The 18948-nt window shown below is 41.0% G+C and overlaps 1 protein-coding gene and 2 long non-coding RNA genes across 5 annotated transcripts in view; 2 read left to right on the forward strand and 1 right to left on the reverse strand.

Annotated features, from left to right (window-relative positions):
• Positions 1 to 1533, forward strand: part of LOC112673598 (uncharacterized) — a 29188-nt gene extending 27655 nt beyond the window's left edge. Inside the window, exons 3-4 of the long non-coding RNA XR_003144922.2 lie at positions 533 to 920; positions 1444 to 1533. This is a non-coding gene — a long non-coding RNA (uncharacterized LOC112673598). The remainder of the gene's footprint in view (positions 1 to 532; positions 921 to 1443) is intronic.
• The window catches only part of SNAP25 (synaptosome associated protein 25), a 78805-nt gene that overhangs the window by 40134 nt on the left and 19723 nt on the right, over positions 1 to 18948 (reverse strand). The gene's annotated exons all lie outside the window — the stretch shown is intronic.
• On the forward strand, positions 16550 to 18718 carry LOC112673597 (uncharacterized). The gene is made up of 2 exons (XR_003144921.3): positions 16550 to 18373; positions 18470 to 18718. It is a non-coding gene; the product is annotated as an uncharacterized LOC112673597 (long non-coding RNA).

An 18948-nucleotide genomic window follows, 5' to 3' on the forward strand; every position in this document is an offset into this window, starting at 1 on the left:
TTGGGGCATTGTGTTGGTGGAACAGGTTGTCCAACTAGGATTGTGTCTTCTAGTTAAGGTATAGTTAAGATATTGATGATACAAGCATGGATTCCCCACATAAGAGTGGGTTCTTTGTAGCCAGGGAAATTGGGATTTGCTGATTAGCCAGAGCAAAATCTTTTAACTCATCTCTCAGTATCCACTTCTTCCATAGGCAGTCATGGAGCTCAGAACTTAGATGGACCTAATTCTAACCTCTTGACCCTTTTGGGAAAGGTTTGCCATGAAGGAAGGAACAACATCCCCTTTTCGGGATTAAAGGATCCACTGTGGTTGTAAACATGGAAGACATTCCCTAGGTGGACAAGTTCCAGGGAGGAGCTGACTCACTTGCAAAGTGGCTTCATGGGGGTGAGAGGATCAAAAAATGCCAACCTAATGATTATTTACAATTAATCTGACAGTATCATATCAACGAATATAGACATTTGCCCTAGACTTTATCATTTGCCTTGAATGGAGATAATGTAATTATTATTTTTTGCTTTAGATAATAGTTCTGCTATGTCTCTCCTTGAAGCAACCAGGACCTACAAACACAATCCCACTCTGAAAAAAATTCATCATGCACCAACCTACCAAGTGGTTAAGCTAAGAGACTCATGTAAAATATTTGCTCTAAAAATGAATTCACTGCAGGATTTCTTTAAAATAGCAAAGCTCCTGGCTTGCATTCTAGCATGTTACAGACTGTTAAGTACTTGACAGAAAGAATGGAACCAAAAAATAAAAAAGTTCAACCAAAGTGTCAGGAGTCCCAGCTGATGTCAGAAGAGATCCAATTGATGATACAGTGTCTCTGAAGTGACTGTATAAGTCAATGGGAATAGAAGACTGATTTATAAAGTTAGATTCATCCAAATCTCCAGTTGCTTAAGGTAAGTAGCTAATACAACTCTAACTACCCCAGTATATAAATTTGGCTTCCTCAGTTAACTCTATTTGGCACTCACTATCATTAATATGGAGTAGATTTAAGAAGCACCATGGACTAGACCTTGTGGGCAAAAGGCCTAAGGAAATTTTTTTTTTTTTTTTTTTTTGCATGAACTGAAACTATCAGAGGGAAGGAATCTTTCTGTGGTCAAATGATAAAGATTTTCATGCTAGATAAATCTCTACTCAGTGAGTGTCCCATGTTCACTTCTAGTCACTGAATGTGTGTTTGATCATTGCTAGTTTCAAGATACAATTTCAACAAGTTAAAAACATAATTCTCATAAAAATATAGTGAATATGTGTCAAAGACTTACTTAACTCATTAATGAGGGAACTAGCATGATGATAAATTTGATTCAAGAATAATTGATATATAATAATGCTAGAATGAGATTGCTGTAATTACATATATAGCTAGTTAACATCTTCTAGGGCAATAAAACTAACTTTTTTTTTTACTAGCCAGAATCATTTAAATTTTTAGTACACAAAAATCTTCAAGTTAAGGAACATGTAACTTCACAGAATATGGAGCCTGATCAAAAGTTAATGGTAAGTTAAATGAAGAGAATTACATAATCTGTGAGTGTGTCCCTTAGACATGCATCCATCCTTTGCCGTATTTTCTAGTTTAGGATAATTTTTCTTAATAATAAAAACGTATGAGTTTTTCCTTGGGTGTTATACCATTATACTGGTAGCGGCCACCAGATGAACTTTCTGCTTTGAAAGGCTGAGTGATTATTTATGATTTCTCCCAGTGCACTTAGTGAAGAATCTTAAACATCATATGCTGATGGTTCTCAAATCTGGTGTGGGGGGAAGGGAGGGTGGAGGACATTAAAATCTCTTGAGGAACTTAAAAAACCCAAGATGCCCAGCCAAAACCCCAGACCAATTCAATAACAATCTCTGAGAATGGGTCATAGGCAGCAGTATATTTAAAGCTCTTCAGGTGATTCTAATATACACCAAGACAGAGAACCACTGTACTACTTAGAATCAGTATCTGTGTGCATGTGTATATATAAATTTATTTTAAAATTTTCATTAATCATTAAACATTGCTCAAATGCCATTTTATTATTTTTATTTATTTTTTCAATTGCCATTTTAAAAGACTGCATTGTGTTTCATCATATAAATGTATTACGATTTATTTGACTATCTCTTATTCCTGGACATTTAATGCTATTTATACTTTTCTGTCTCTCTCTTTTCTATTTTTGCTATAAATTAGATTGCCACAAACTTATTTATATAAAAACTTTATCTACATCTTGGATTATTTCCTTACAATGGGCTGCTGGGAGTGGATTTACAGGTCAAAAAAAAAATGCTTAAGGACATCTGAGACATATTACCAAAATGATTTCTACAAAGGCTTATTAATGTATACTTTAAAACTGATAATGTCCTCAATTATTTAGAAAATATTTGCATATTTCAAGAATAATTAAAGCATTTCTCAATGGACATTTTAAATTTAAGTTTAATTTAATCCAGCTAAAATTTATTTTAGTGTGTATATAGAGAGTTAAAGTCCCAATTTGATATTTTCTCTGAATAGTTCCTTTCTCAATGTCATTTGTGAAATAATTCATTCTTTCTCCATTAGTTTATGTAACATAAAGTATGAAGGCTAGTTCTCTTAACTCTAGAGAACAAACTGATGGCTGCCAAAGGGGAAGTGAGGGGGGGGGGATGGGGGAAATAAGCGATGGAAATCAAGAGTACACTTATCTTGATGAGCACTGAGTAATACAGAATTGTTGAATCACTATATTGTGCACCTGAAACTAACACTGTATGTTAACTATACTGGAGTTTAAATTTATTTATTTTTTAAAAAGATTTTATTTATTTATTTTTGAGAGACGCAGAGAGAGAGAGAGAGAGAGAGAGAGAGAGAGAGAGGCAGAGACACAAGCAGAGGGAGAAGCAGGCTCCATGTAGGGAGCCTGATGCGGGACTCCATCTCAGGACTCTAGGATCATGCCTGGGGCTGAAGGCAGGCACTAAACCTCTGAGCCACCCAGGGATCCCTGGAATTAAAATTTAAAAAAATATGTAGATTGGGGGCACCTGAGTGACTCAGTGGTTGAGTGTCTACCTTTGGCTCAGGTTGTGATCCCAGGGTCCTGGGATCAAGTCCTGCATCAGGCTCCCTGGAGCCTGATGTCTCCCTCTGCCTATGTTTCTGCCTCTCTCATGAATAAATAAATAAAATATTTTAAAAATATGCAGATTAGTTAACTGTACTTTGCAATAGTGGATAGACTCACAGATGCACATGAAAAAGATTGACACTAGTAACAATCTATTTTGAGTATATTCTTGTCTCAGTTTTAACCATTACTATTTCTTAGAATGATCTAGTTGTGGTTTTAACTCTTACTCCCTTGTAGAACTCATAGGTGTTGAAAAACAACTTGAAAGCTCATCCTCTTTGAGATGGCTTTAATCTGTCTGCAAGCAGCTTGTCGCTTTGCCAATAACAGACCTGCCTAAATCCATCTGTTCTACTTTAAATATTCTCCCTCTGTAATATTGGTTATACCTTTGCATTATCTCTGAAGAAAGGTTTTTCTATGTAATGTTCCAGATTGACGTATTACCAATTCTGAATTTAATGGGATCCATTTTTAGGCATTTTTATTTGTATTTATTTATTTTTAAATATTATTTCTATAATCACCATAGTCTCATTGTCCTATGCTTAGGAACTCCATTGAAAATCATTAAATGAAGCCCAAAGTCCTCAAAGTCAGATTACACAAAGGAAAAGGAAGCCAGGATTATGCTCAAGAAAGCAGAAACATTTTCAATGAATTTAGGACACAAATCTCCTCCCTCACCCACAAGATTCCTTTGTTAGATCCATAGGAAAGGTAAACTTGTTTACTAAGTTTTTTAATGAGTGTACTTCATTAGCTATTGCACTTTTTTAGCTTTGTTATCTTCAAGAAAGCTTTATGGTACCTTTTCTACTGCCAGGCATCATACAGACCACTAGTCATTGCATGTCACAAAGAGGAAAAGCTGACTTCAGTAAATTTCCACTCACAACTCTCTGATGGCCAAGGAAAGGGTGTATATGCTGTTGTTCTAGAACCTGGAAAGAACTTACACTGACCCATTCACCCTCACCCCCCACCCCCCACCAGTCTCTGTCTTGATCAAGAAGTTGTTTGCTCATTGGAAGGATACACTGCCAGCCGGTGGATCAGAATTAAGTGTGTCACCTGTGGCAAGGGAAGTGGGCATCACTTGCTGGCCCTATAAGTGATCAAACTTTGAAGTGCTTTCCAGCCCCAGAGTCCATGTCAAACCATCTTGGCTTTCAGAAATCTGGCAGGATGGTGGTTATGGTCATTACCCTCATACAAGGGCCCACTTGGGCTTCATAATCTGACAAACTCGAGTAGGCAAACCTTTAGGTATTTCTCTTACTGAAGGCCTGGCTATGGGCTGTTGTAATACCTTCTAGGGAAGAGATCCCTTGATGTCACTTCAAGTAACTTCGGCTAGCAGATGGCTGTGCTGCAAGGTTCTGGTGTGCCTCAGCAACCTTTTTACTTCAAATGAAGAAACAAAACAAAAACAAAAGCCTCAGACACCCTGTTGCAGCTGAGCTGAAGGAGGAAGCGGAGGGAACTTTCCTGAGGCACAGTGCTGGCTCATCTTTTTCAGGAGAAGTTCCAGTAAGGCAGGCCTGACTAGCCTACACCTTGCCTTGGGAACATGAGTTTTTCTTTGGAGGATTCCAAATGGCTGCTTTCTCCAACCATTACAAACCCCAAGCCTTCCTGTCCTGCTTCCCCTTTGCCCTCAAAGTACTTACAGAGCAAGCAGCAAAGGATGGGGCCAACTGCTCAAAGCAAGCCCTAGCTTGGTAGAAACTTCCAAGAAAGTTCTTGCAAATACACTTCTCTACTGGCAGTGAGAGTAAGGGGAAGACATGGTCCTGGGCTGGCTTCTTCCAGGAGCCAACCGTGTGCCAAGAATCTGTGTCCAAGAAGTTTCCTAGGGAAGCATCCCTCTGCTACCCTGGGAGACCGAGGAGGAAGTGGAGGAAGTAAATGGAGAAAGGGATAGAAGCCAAGCAAGACGAGATCATTCTGTGAGGAGCTCTGATGTATAAAACACACATCAAGGCCAAGGTGCTGGGTGCTTGGAGCCCTACACCAATCAGTTATTGGTGAAAATCACTGAATGGGGCAAGGGAGACAAAAACTCCCAGACATTTCTGGAACTCTAAGGATGAGGCAATCCTTTATGGGGTTATATACAGACAATTCTTTGCATGGGGAAAGTCATAGGTTGCCTTTAGCAGCAAAACCTGCAGAAGCTATGCAGTGAGGAGGTAAGAAAGATCCAAGAGAGTCTTATGGGGAGCTACTGTGTCCACTATAGGAACCCTCTGGGGATAGATTTTACAGCTCCAGGCTGAACAGTACCCCAGAATTAGAGAGAAGCTATCTTGCCAAAAGCAGGTGGTAAGCCATCTGTGGGCTCTGTGGGAACATGAGGGCATATCCTGCTTAGGGAACCTTGCCAGTCAGCAGGGTGGAATGCCTGGCCAGGTCACCCTGAAACCCGCCTGGCCAGCTCCTTTGTGGGTGTCAACACCTTTTTTCCATTCCCAGGGTGTGGGTGATATGTAGATCACAGAATGTTTTTGTGTCATTAAACTGTGTATACACCTATGGAGTTGTTACTGATAACAGCCCAAAAGAGAATTGCCCTGCATATAAAAATTACATTTTTAATCCTTACCACTCTGAGAAGTTCAACAACCCTCCTCAGTCTTGTTTACTATCCAGGACCCGTGGCTACTCAGCCACTCATCCAAAGGCCCTAATAATAGGGAATGATCACTGAGTGCTTAGTGTCTGCCAAGCCCTGTTTAGATCCTTGGATGTGATAACTCAGTGTAAAAGTCCCAGCAACTCTGCGAAATGGGTGCCTTTAGTGTCTCTATTTTACAGATAGGAAATAAAAGCACAGAGGGGTTAAGGCCTAGAGTACCATAGCTAGTGAATGGCAGAGTTGGGATTTGAAGCCAGAGAGCCTGAATCCAGAGTCTTTGCCATCGACCACTGAGTTACAGTATGGTGAACATACAGCCCTAAGTGTTTATGACTAGATTCTGGATGTGAAAACGCCACAATTCCATCAGGATTCAGTTCAAGGCCTGTGAATGAATTCCACTTCAAAAGTTATACCCCACTTTGACCCTCGTTTACTCTTCTTACAGTGTAATTGGTGAGAGATGAGAGATAAGGGAAAGGGAAGGGACTTGGCCAAGGTCATGCAGTTCTTAGTATCCGTAGAGCCTCATTCTTGGTCTATGGTCATTCTATCCTCCACATTGTCTCATTCAGACTCTCCATTCAGTTACTTTCTTCCTTGGAAACAATAGCTAGGAATAGTTAACATTTACTAAGTCCTTAATATAATATATACCAGGTGCTTTGCTAAGTACTCCACATGTGTCACTTTGTTTAATTCTAAGTTATATGCCTATGCATAGGCATGTTTTATTGTCTCCATTTTTTCAGATGGAAAAATCAGAGCCTTATGCAGGTTTAAATATTTTGCCTGAGGTTATATAATTAGCAAGTAACAAAACCTAAATTTCTTTTGTTATAGAATCAATTGCTTTAATTAGTGTCAAGAAAAAATTATCCAAAACTTGGAAATAAAGCAAAAGGACAATAGCATCCTTTCATATCATATTGAAACACTGTTTAATAGACTCACCCAAGGATCACTTAATTTTCTAAGGGAATGTGCCTTTGTTTTGCTTACTATTTTTCTTCTCTCTCAATAACTGCTTTATTGGGATATAATTGATGCACAATAAAGGCACATATGGAAAGCCTGCAGTATGATACATTTTGTTATATGTACATTATCATGAAACCATCACTATGATCAAGATAATAAATCACTCCAAAAGTTTTTACTATTTACTCTCAATTGGAGACCAGACAACCAAGTTAGATGTTACTTATAGAAGACTGGGCAAACGACTTTCATCCAGTAGAGATGCAAATGATTTCCCTTTGGGAGAAAACATAATCCCAAGTGTTACAGTTGTATTGCCCTATGGAACATTAATCAGTGTCATACTTAGCTGAGAAATTCATTTTAACACACCCTTCCTGACTGTCTATATGAATCTTTGTTTCTCAAATGCTCTGTGAACTTTACAGCTTCCTGGTGCACTAATGATGTGAATGAACCTTTGATCTATATTCACTGTATGTTGGTAGGAGAGTCATATTTTAACTCGAAATTGTATTTTGCCAATTGTATTTTGAGTTTGCATGTGTACATCTCAAAATGAGTTGATGTATTCTTTTTTTAAAATTTTTTTTTACTTATGATAATCAGAGAGAGAGAGAGATCAAGAGGCAGAGACACAGGCAGAGGGAGAAGCAAGCTCCATGCACCGGGAGCCCGACGTGGGATTCGATCCCGGGTCTCCAGGATCGCGCCCTGGGCCAAAGGCAGGCGCCAAACCGCTGCACCACCCAGGGATCCCAAGTTGATGTATTCTTATGTCCACAGGCCCTTCCAGACAGCAATCAGAGTACACATTGTCTTATCCATCTAACGATGGTATGGTTAGATGGATAGTTAGATCTTCCAGATCGTTCTAGAAGATCATGGCTGCCATGTTAAAAAGCAAGTTTGTGATCTCACTGATTCTTATTTGGTATATACTGTTGGAGTGACCTGGCAAATACAGTGTACACAGAATTCATGCCTTGAATCTCTCTGAGTTCCTGTTCTTTCCATTCTACCAGATTTGAGACTTCTTTTTCTGTAGCTACACAAATATCTAAAATTTCCATAAATTTGCTTTCTAGGAGGCAGGTATCATAGACAGACAGGCTTTTCTGGCCCTGCAGTTGATGTAACTAGACTCTCAGGGGGATGTGAAGAAAATAGAAGATTTCATGAATAACAAAATGTTATTAAGACAAAAGCCACCAGAAAAGGTTACTCTGCTTTAATCACAAGTGCAAACACGGCTCCCTTCAAACAGATTTATGTGTTGCTTTTTGGAGGTAGCAGCAGGTTTGTTCACATTTTCTAAGGAATCAGATCTCATGCTTATTAATCATTTGGTCCCTCAGGAGCAAACCTGATGAAAATGCTTAACTATTTAACTTTGACTGAAATCCTCTAAATCCCTGTCATTTTGTTTGCCATAACATGACCCCTCAACCTTCCCCTGCCTTCTTTAACTGGTCAGCTTCCCTCCAGCTTTCAAAATTCAGCACAAATGCCATCTCCCGGAGGAGGCTGGTGGCCTGGGCCAAGGTTCCTCTGGATTCCTGTGTGTCAGGTGTCCTGTCCTGGTATTGTTTACCTTGTGCTACAGTAGTCTCTTCATGTTATCCACATCTCCCATTACCCTAGGACAGGTTCTCAAAGGATATCCTTTTAGTGCCAGTGGCTAGCACACAGAAATCATTGAGTAAGTATTTTTGAGGACAAAAACCATAGCTCACACTTCTTTATAACATTTTTTTGTTTGTTTGTTTCACATAATGCTGTGTCTCAAGCTTGAGTATGGACTCACATTTTTGTTGCTTAATTATTTCTTGCAGCTTTCTGGTACCAGTCTCTCTTTGACCATTTAAGGCAATATGTTGTCAACTATTTTGAACATGCTAATATTTATGAGAGAGTCCATCCAATAAGCAACTTAAGAAATTATACACACCCACCCACACACATTCATTCACTGGCCTCAGTATCTTGGGTGGTGAAGTACTGAGGGCTTAGAGGACATCCAAGTGTTAGAGAAACACATTAAGGTTTCTTTTCCAGAGAATTTACAGACCACTCTTGGCCATTTGGATGTTATTTTTGTAGGGCCTGATTAATGCACCCAGAAAATGTAGCTTCATGCAATATTTATCAATGGCTCTGGGTCTAAGCAGATGGAAGTTTATTAAAGCTTCCCATACATGAAGCCATGAAGATATACCTTACCCTCTTCCCCTTATTTAGACTTGACCAGGTCCTTTAGAAATGGCCTGGACATCAGAACCAGTACTATTTCAAAACAGTTTGTGGACTTTGGTTGAAAAATAAATTTTAGAAATAAACAGTTTTCTGAAAAAAAAAAATGAGTTCCCTAATTGAGAAAATAGCATTTTTAAATATAAGTATAGAATCAGAGATCTTAAAAAGGTCTTGAAAGTTAAAGTCAGGTTTTGTTTTTTTTTCTTTAAGAAGAATGTTGGTTGAGGAGTGCTAGTTGGCATATGGTCCAGGACTAGCAGCATCCATCAGCGTCCCCAGGGAACTTGCTAGAAATACAAATTCATGAACCCCGTTCTAGATCTGCTGAATTAGAGTCTGAGGGTACTTCCCCAAAATTTGTTTTAACAATCTTTCCATGTGATCCTGATGGTCACTAGTTTGTGACGTACAGAACTAAGTTTCCAGAAGGTCAGCTGTCAAAACTTCCAGAAGGTTTGCTTCCTTAGGAAGCAAAATAATTAGTTCTGCAGAGTTTTCCACAGACCAGAGCTTGTAAAAGTTTAGCTGCATAAAAGTCACCAGGAGAGCTTCTTAAAACACAGATTCTTGAGCTCCAATCTCAGAGATTCTCTAATCCAGTAGGTTTGGAGTGAGGCTTATGATTTTGTATTATTATCAAGTCACATAGTGATTCTGGTGGTCCTTGGATGACAGTTTGAGTAGTGAGGATGGCTACCCAGAAAGCTATGAGCTCATCTTGCATGGCTACAAAAGCTATACTCTATCTACCTGGAACATCATGAAGGCTTGGTGATCACAAGGAGGGTTTTTTTCCCCCTTGTAAGAAAAATATTACCGGGTTCTTTGCTATTTAAAAATAGCACAGAAGCCTTTGGGGCAGGTTCCTTTCTATAGCTTCACAAGGCAACAACCTTGTGCATTTTTTTTTCCCTTTCAGATCTTTTTTGATCAGGAGAGTCAGTTAAATATCAGTATGTAAAGGCTGCTGGGGGCAGAGCTGATAGCATTACCCACTCCAGCGCTTCCCAGCTGGAGCTCCTCACCAAAGAAATGAATGCGTAAAGAAGAAATGACTGTAATGTCTGCATCTCATAGTAATGTCTGGCTGTCACAGAGTCTGCATCTAAGTTCTGAATCATCTCCTTGAGTGCTATGGCCTCAACAGAAGAAAAGCATGGGCCATCAAATGAAGTGAAAATTGCTCATTCATTGTTTTCCATGAGATTAAACCGGACAGAGGAAATAACAGAGTTGACCATCTGTGTGTCCATAGGCTATTTACTAAACCTCTCTGAGCTTCTGTCCTGCCAGCTGTGAAGCAGAATTAAGAGTACATACCTAAATGCTGCTGTGAACAGAACTACTCTGTGTGGCTCATAGACCAGCAGCATCAGCATTACCAGAGAGTCTGTTAGAAATGCAGAATCTCAGGCCCCACTCCAAACCACCTGAGTCATAACATCTGGGGGTGGGGGTCAGCAAGCTGTTTTAACTAGCCCTCTAAGGGATTCTGATGCACACTGAAGTTTGAGCAACAGTGAATATGATGACTGAGAGTAGATTCTAATGGTGAAGGATGGCTTAAGGAGTGAGGCTACAGTGCTTCAAATGCTTACTTGCTGTGTGATCTCAGGCAAGATGTTAATCTCTCTGAGCCTTATTTTCCTCATCACAGAAATTATTGCTATTGTAAAAATTAAATGAATTAATACATGTAAAATAGCAGAAAGCCGGAAACATAGGGCATATAATAACTCTTTAAAACTGTTGCCTCTGAACCATGGGATCATGGTTGAACACTTTTTTTCTTTTTATACTTCTCTTTACACACTTTTTCTACAATTATCATAAATTGCATTCATAACCAGGAGAAACACTATAAAAATGATTTCTGTTGAAGGAGGGCAAATATTAACAGCTGAAGTAGATGAGGTGATGGGTTTGGCTAAGGAATATCCCATGGGTTATCATGAGTCTTCCCTACACCAATGCCATTATCCATATAGCCAAGCATACCTTTTATTGGCTTCTGAACACACAGGTGTGAGTTTGATCATTCCTATGCAGTCAATCAGGAGGAACATCTTCTTAGGCCTTATTAACCATAGGCATGGGCTCAAAATAGATTAGACTGAGGTGTGCTCCCATCCCTCCTTGTAACCATTAGGTGAACAAACCAGACTAGCCTATGAGATAGACCATCATCTGATAAGCTACCCTAGACCAAGCAGTTCCCAGCAGACCCACTCACTGACCACAGAATGAGCTCAACCAAGACTAAGAAAACTGCACAACTGAAATCAGCCCAATTTGCTGACTTGGTAGAATCATGAGCTAAATAAATGATGCTTTTTGAAGCTACTACATTTTGTGGTTATTTGTTACCCAGTGAAAGCTAACCAATATGCTGGATATACCTCAACAGTTTGCTATAGTGTCATCATCCTGTTCTGCCTTCCATACCCAGTAGTCAAACTTCTTTTCACTTTTTTATGTTAGGAGTTTTACAGATAGTTGGACTATCAGTATGAGTAAGTAGCAGGCAGTAAGTAGAGCAGAAATAAAGCATGCTTGGAAGACACGACAATAATGGAAGGTACTGTCTTCACATCCTTTAATAAAAGAAAATAGGCCAAGAGGAAAAAAAGAAGACTGACTTAATATAAATTTTTCATATGGCATATCAGGAACAACCGGTAATTCTATTCTTAGCCTTTTTCTCTATTGAAGCTGAAATTTATTTTCAGGTTAATGTCTATCTTGGTCTGAAAAGTTGTGGGCCAGGACAGGAAGAATGCAGTTGGTAAAATAAAATGTTGTCATCCCATTTCATTGCAGGAGGCGAAAAAAAAAAAAAAAATCAATGCAGGGCTGGACCCAGATGTCACCACCAATCTGCCCAAGTGATTGTTGGTGGCACACATTTACTGATCTGCTGATGGCCATCAATTAATGAGTCATCAGGTTCAGTAATCTGGGCAGAATTAGGATGTTCTCTGTAGCTTTAAGGAGTAGAAATTCTTTGCCTTAGCTGTTGAAATACTGCCTATTCTTTTCTAGCTTTGGGGTCAACCAGATTTTAATTAGATGAATTAATCCATCTGGAGTACCTAGAAGCACCATAGTTGACACACAGTTGACTCACTGTGTGCCAGGCAGTGTCTGACCTCTTCGTGAGTGCTAATCCTTACAACAACCCTATTATCATCACCACTATTTTGCAAATAAAGAAACAGGACGGAAAGGCTAAATAGCTTCCCCCTTTGTCTGAGACCAGAGTGTCCACCATTAACCAGATCATGACCAGATGCCAGCACAGTGTGGGGACACGGCAGATGTTCGATAAATACTGTGTCTGACTTATCATATAAGCCCTAACAGGGATGTTGCTCCTTGGGGACTGGTGAGCACTTCTTGAGAATAAGTACTAGTGATGAGTATTGATTTATTTCTCTCTTGTATCTCTATCTTTCCATTTAAAAGACCACTCTTACCACATCTATTCTTTCTGAATTTCAAAGGGACCACGAAATTCTTTAGAGTGTAAAAGGTGGCAATTTGGTAGGAAGTTTAGTAGACTTGTCTGGAAAGTGACTTATCCCCACAAGCAAGAAGTTTTCACTTGGAGTCTGTGTGTGGATGATGACAGGAGTACCCCCTAAAAAAACCAATCACTGTCAAGGTAGCTCACCTCTATTCCTTCTTCTCTAAGATGTTTTAGCCAAACATCAACATTTCCTGGGCTCAGAGTCTTTCAGTCTTTATTGATAAGAAGAATCTTGCAAGTGCAATTTTGCTCTCCCTCTCAATAAATAGGTCAGCCCCTTTTATCTCTTTCCTACCATCTTCTACTCCCACCCCACATACCCATACAGATGTGCACAGAACATGCACACCCACCATTCTTTCTTTTGCTCCAAACCAGAAAAATTCAATATGAGACTGATCTTTGAAATATAATGGCTCAGAATCAGTTCAGAATCAATATGTCCCCAGCAAAACCACCAGAATTCTGAGTTTTCCCAGCAGGCTTCAGACAGAAATGGAATCAACATAAACAAACATAAAATGAATTCCAATGAGCTCTACTAAATAACACCAATGCTTGAGAACACTGTTTGCCTGGGATGAAGAACATGCTACTTTGAAGTCTCAGATGTCAGTAGAGGTACATTTAAAATTTCAATCATGGTGTGAATGAACATACTTTTATTCCTTGACAATTTTGGGAGCAGAAAGTTGATTTTATATGGGGACAAGATGGGACATAGCTTGTGATTTACATGTGCTCCTGAGGTTTCAAATATACAGTTTCAAAAACAGAAAAAATAAGTAAGTCACAACAACTTCTCTACTTAATTATAAATCCATTTAAAAACATGTATTGAGGGGGCACAGGGTGGTTCACTTGGTTAAGCATCTGACTCTTGATGCTTTGGCTCAGGTCATGATCTCAGGGTCATGATCTTGATCAAGCCCCTCATTGGGCTCCATGCTCAGCAGAGAGTCTGCTTGAGATTCTCTCTCTCTCTCTCTCACTCTGCCCCTCTGCTCCCCGACCCCTGTGAAAGGTGGACACTCTTTCACTCTCAAAAAAAAAAAAAAAGAAAAAAAAAAAAAGAAAAAAGAAAAGAAAAGATCAAAACATTAATGTGTGGACTTTTTAGTGTATGTATGTGTAAAAGATGGATAAGATAGCATTCCTGTCACCAAGTTTGTAGTTGAGTTCAAGTGCAAGAACATGGATCTGGGGATGTACCCAGGGTGAGGACCTAAATGCAACACTTTGAAATCCAGGGAAACAGTATTTTTTAGACTCACAGATTCAAATGAATACTCATTTTCCCGAAACATATTCTGATAGCTAATCGAAGTTCTCACAATCAGGAATTTCCTTTGCACTACCAAACTCCTGACATAAAAATGAAGTGTTTTCTTAAGTGTAGAAAACAAAGCATAAGGATGTGTTTGGATGGTCCAAATTCTTTTATGCTGACTATCAGTTCCAGTTATTGAAAGAGGTGTCTGCTGCATTCTGCATTCTGATCTCCCTAAAATCAAAGACATGCTGAATTTTCCCAAGTGCACATTAAAGAAATAAGAAAGCAAGTGAGGTAAGAGAGGAGACTTCTCAGGAAAAGGATATGTAATGTCAGATGGTTTTGGGGAGAGGGAAACCAGAATATTCCTTAAACTTTCCAAACACATCCTTTCCCCACCCCACACTTGCCTGGTATATCCTGACTGAAGATTTCACAGATATTTTCTGTGACTGGGCCAACTTCCCTTTTAAATAGTATGGCAACACTCCACACTACTTACCTGGAGCATCTGGTGCAATGTAGTGGTTACCAACATGGATTTGAGAGTGAGATTGCCTCAGTTCAAATCCTGGCTTTGCCACTCACTGGCTGTGTACCTTAGCCAAACCCCTTCACCTTACCGTACCTCAGTTTCCTTATCAGTAAAATGGGGATAATAATATTTGTCACCTCATAGGATTTTTATGAAGACTAAATGAGGCAATATTTATGAAAATTATTAGAACAGTGCCTGGCATATAGTAAGTGCTAAATAAGTGTTCATTTAAGAGGTAAACATTCTAGGGAATCCCTGGGTGGCTCAGCGGTTTAGAACCTGCCTTTGGCCCAGGGTGCGATCCTGAAGTCCTGGGATCAAGTCCCACGTCGGGCTCCCTGCATGGAGCCTGCTTCTCCCTCTGCCTGTGTCTCTGCCTCTCTCTCTGTCTCTCATGAATAAATAAATAAAATCTTTAAAAAAATAAAAAGAGGTAAACATTCTAGAATGAGGTATTTAATATGTCCCTCTCAAACATAAGTTCCAACTTACTGTTTTATGTCACTGAGGTGCACTAGATATCTGATACACAAGGCTGGAGTAGGGAAAGCATTACTAATATCATTACTATGGTTGATAGTTAACATTCATGGAATGCTTGCTCTATGTCCAGCACTGCAGTCAAAACTATATGCATTATCTAATTCATCTCTGCAATAACTCTTAGAAATAGATACTCTGTTGATACCTGTTTGTCAGATGAGAAAACTGAGGCTCAGTAGGGCCTAATAACCTGCTCAAGGTAACACAGCCAGAAGTGCTGGTTTATTCCCAAGAGACTGAGGAGTACACCAAGTCCTGGATCATTTGAGAAAGTTTGCACAGTAGTGACTGGGAACTAAGGCAAAGAGATCAGGACTTTATGGTAGCCATGAAAATGTGTCCTTCAGATTTTTGCTTGCAGGCAGGGCTTGATTACCACCTCCCTACACACACACACACACACACACACACACACACACATACACACACCTTGATATTGGGCTAGACTCAGTGACAGGTTTCCAAAGATTAGAGTAAGGGAAGGGAAAAACAGTAACTTTATAGTGGAGTCACCTGGCAAATGCTACTCTACGCAAATATAACATCACCAGTGATGTCATGTGGATTTGCTACACGCCCTGGTGTGAGATGATGGGTAGAACACTTCACTTCTACCATATTCTTTCCCAAAACCTAGAACCCCAGTCTAATGATGAGAATAACAGATAAACCCAGATTGGGTGATGTTCTGTGGGTATCTGGCCAATGCTCCTCAAGACTACCAGGGTTGTAAAAAACAAAGAAAGATGAAGAGACTATCACAGAAAGGAGACAGGGGAGACACAATTAAATGCAGTGTGGTACCTGGATTGGGCCCCAGAATAGGAAGAGAACATTTGTAGAAAGGCTAGTGGAATCCACATAAAATCTTGAGTTTGATTAATAGTAATGGACTAATGTCAATTTCCTCGTTGTGACAAATGTACCATGATAATATAAGGCATAACAGTGGGGGAAATTGGAAGAGGAGTATACATTCTTCAGGGGAGAGGTATACTATCTTCACAACTTTTATGCAAATCTAAAATTATTTCAAAATAAAAACATTATTTAAAACTGCCCCCAGAAATTGTGATTTGATTGGCTTAGGATATGGCCTGGACTTTGACATTTTTATAAGATCCTAGGCAATCCTGATGTGCAGACAAGTTTTGGAAACCACTGGTCTACATTCTTTTTCTTTTTTAAAATTTTATTCATTTATGTGAGAGAGAGCAAAGAGGGAGAAGCTGACTCCCCGCTGAGCAGAGAGCCCACCATGTGACTTGATCCCAGGGCTCTGGGATCACGATCTGAGCCAAAGGCAGACACTTAATTGACAGTCACCTAGATACCCCACTAGTCTACATTCTTAAGAGCTACACAGTTGAGTGGTAAAGCCAGTTTTTAAGTAAAGTCACAAGGGGCACTTGTGTTAAGTCCGGTCCTTCTCCTGAGCTACTGGCTCCATCTCTGTGATCATAGTGCAGTGGTTCTTCCTGGTGAATGTATTCCTGGTGAACAGGCCACATCTACTCTCAGAAAAGGATTTCAATTTCTGTGGCAGTAACCACTAGGCAACCAATCAGCTGAAAAAGCTGAATAAGTTCTGTATTTATCCCATAAAAAATCCCTTAGTCTGTGGGGAACTTGGAACTCAACTGTTCCCATAGCCTTGGGTTTCCTGGCTTGCAGGTCAAAACCCCTGCAATACATCTCTCTGCTTTGTTTTATTCAGTATGCATTTTGGTTTTTGACACTCTCCAACATGCACTGAATTTATTCCTAAGAAGCTAGGTGAATGGAACACCAGTAAATCAATTCCCATTTTAAGTGCGTAGTGAGAGCTGACTGTTTAAAGATTTTTTTGAAGAGAACCTGTGGGCAATGAGAGCTTCCTCCTATAACAGGGGTCCCGTGTTAGCTCATTTAATTTATTTTGAAAATTTGGGGTCTAATGTTTTCTTGCAGCAGGGTGCTTCATAGCCTGGTCATCCCCTCTCCTCCACCAGGAAAGTCGTGGCTACTATAATGGCTGCTGGAGGTGCCCTGCCCTGATCCTTATTACTCCTAACTGGCAGGTGCACCAGTTCCCTGGATGTGCAAACACACCAGCCTTGCTCCTGCCTCAGGAATTTGTACCAACCTTCTGAAATACTCTCTCCATTGGGATGGGTCCCTCCTCATCTGGAGCTTAACTGCCATTTCTTCAGAGGGGCCTTCCCTGCCTCTCTTGTTACCCCCTCACCCGATTTTAGCCTCTTGCTTAGCCTCCAGCCCCATCTGATACTGCTGTTTCTGTGTTTTTCAGTTTATCTCCTCCTGCTAATGTGTTATTTCCACGAGAGGAAATCTTGCCTGATGTTCACTTGTTTTCCCAGTGCCTAGAGGAGCAGTCGGCATATAGATGCTCAGTAAATATGTGGTGGATGACAGGAAGAATAAAGGAGAACTGATGGATGCTGTGTGCTCCTACTCTGAGTGATGAAGATCCACAGGGTTCAACCCACTGGATGCCCTCTGGGGCTCAGGAAGCATTGCCAGGCTGCCCGTAGATCACTGAACAAAGAAGCTGCCCCTATCTTGATTGTAGCTCTCTGCCAGCCTGCCCCTTGAGGTCTGTCCCAATCTGTGGTTCTGGCCAAGGCCTCTGCTGCTCTTTCCAGCTCAAAGTGGTCCAGCTTTGGCAGGGTTCAGAATGCTGAATACCCCCAGCCACACAGACCTCCCATGCATGGGGTGGGCAGCCCCAGACCTCTTGTTTGGCTCTGTGAAAGCTCAGCAAGGCTGCAGACGCTCCTATTACCCCTAGCAGCTGCTTCCCAGAGGAGTTCCATAGCTCATCTCATGCCAGCGACCCCCCCACCCCCCTGCAAGCCTGCAGTGATTGCTGGCCCCACAGAGTCATTGGAGCCATTGGCATCACTCTCCAGGATGCTGACAGCAAACACTGAAAGTCAAACCCTCTAGAGCCCCCTGCCTGCTCTTCCAGGGCTCTGTGAGCCTTGCCTCTTCTGGAACGATGATTGTGGATTGAGGCAATCAAGGTCAGGAAAATGCACGCAGGCCCCAACTCAGGCCAGCAGGCAGGTCTGCAAACATCAAAATTACCCAGTTCAAAATGAAGCCTGGCTGCTGAGAAATGGTCATCTGGGAGGCCCCTGACTGTGATGTGCATCCAGGTGTTCTCAGAATAGGGGCATGCGGCTGGCTGAAGGGAGAAGAACAGGGCTTTCCCTGGTGTGGGAGGCACAATTCTAGAATGGCTGTCACAATTCCCACTCCTGGCACACAGGCTCTGTGTGGAATCTTATCACATGGAGTGTGGGTGGCTTCTGTGAATATGACAAGATGTCACACCATAAGGTCAGGCCATAAGGAAAAGGTAAAGGGATTCTGCATGTGTAATTAAAGCCCTCAATCAGCTGACTTTGAGATCATCGAAAGGGAGATCATCCAGGCCTAGGCCTGGCCTGACCAGGTGAAAACCCTTACAAGAAGGACCTGAACCTTCCTGAGGAAACCCTGCTGCTGGCCTTGAGGAGCTCAACTGCAATCTTTGTGATTGGGCCTACAGGGGGCCAAGCAGTGAGGAACTGAGAAGGGCTCCCGCCTCACAGTCAGCCAGGAAACCCAGCCCTCAGTCCTATCAGGCAAGGAGTTGAATTCCACCAACAACCTGAAGGAGCTTGGAAGTAGACCTCAGGCTCCAGATGAGAATGCAGCTCCAGGAGGTTGTGAGACCCTAAACAGAGAGCCCGCCGCCATGCTGTGCCCACACCCAAGACCCATGGAGCTGTGAGATAATAAATGTGTGCTGGTTTAAGCCTCTGGGCTTGCTGTAATGTTGTTACACAGCAATAAATAAGAAATGCATCTGAGCTCCAGAAAGGCCTCTGTGCATTCCTGGTGCCTCCTGAAATCAGAGGGCTTTTACAAACCCCTCTCATCTCCCTCCAATCCTCCACTTAGGGAATGCTGGTTGGTTTTGTGGTGTAGCCTGGGGGGGCTCTAGTTAACAACTGTTAACAAAGTCTAAACCGTATCTTTACTGGA

This window comes from Canis lupus, chromosome 24, assembly GCF_003254725.2.
Source record: "Canis lupus dingo isolate Sandy chromosome 24, ASM325472v2, whole genome shotgun sequence".
Taxonomy (NCBI): Eukaryota; Metazoa; Chordata; class Mammalia; order Carnivora; family Canidae; genus Canis; species Canis lupus.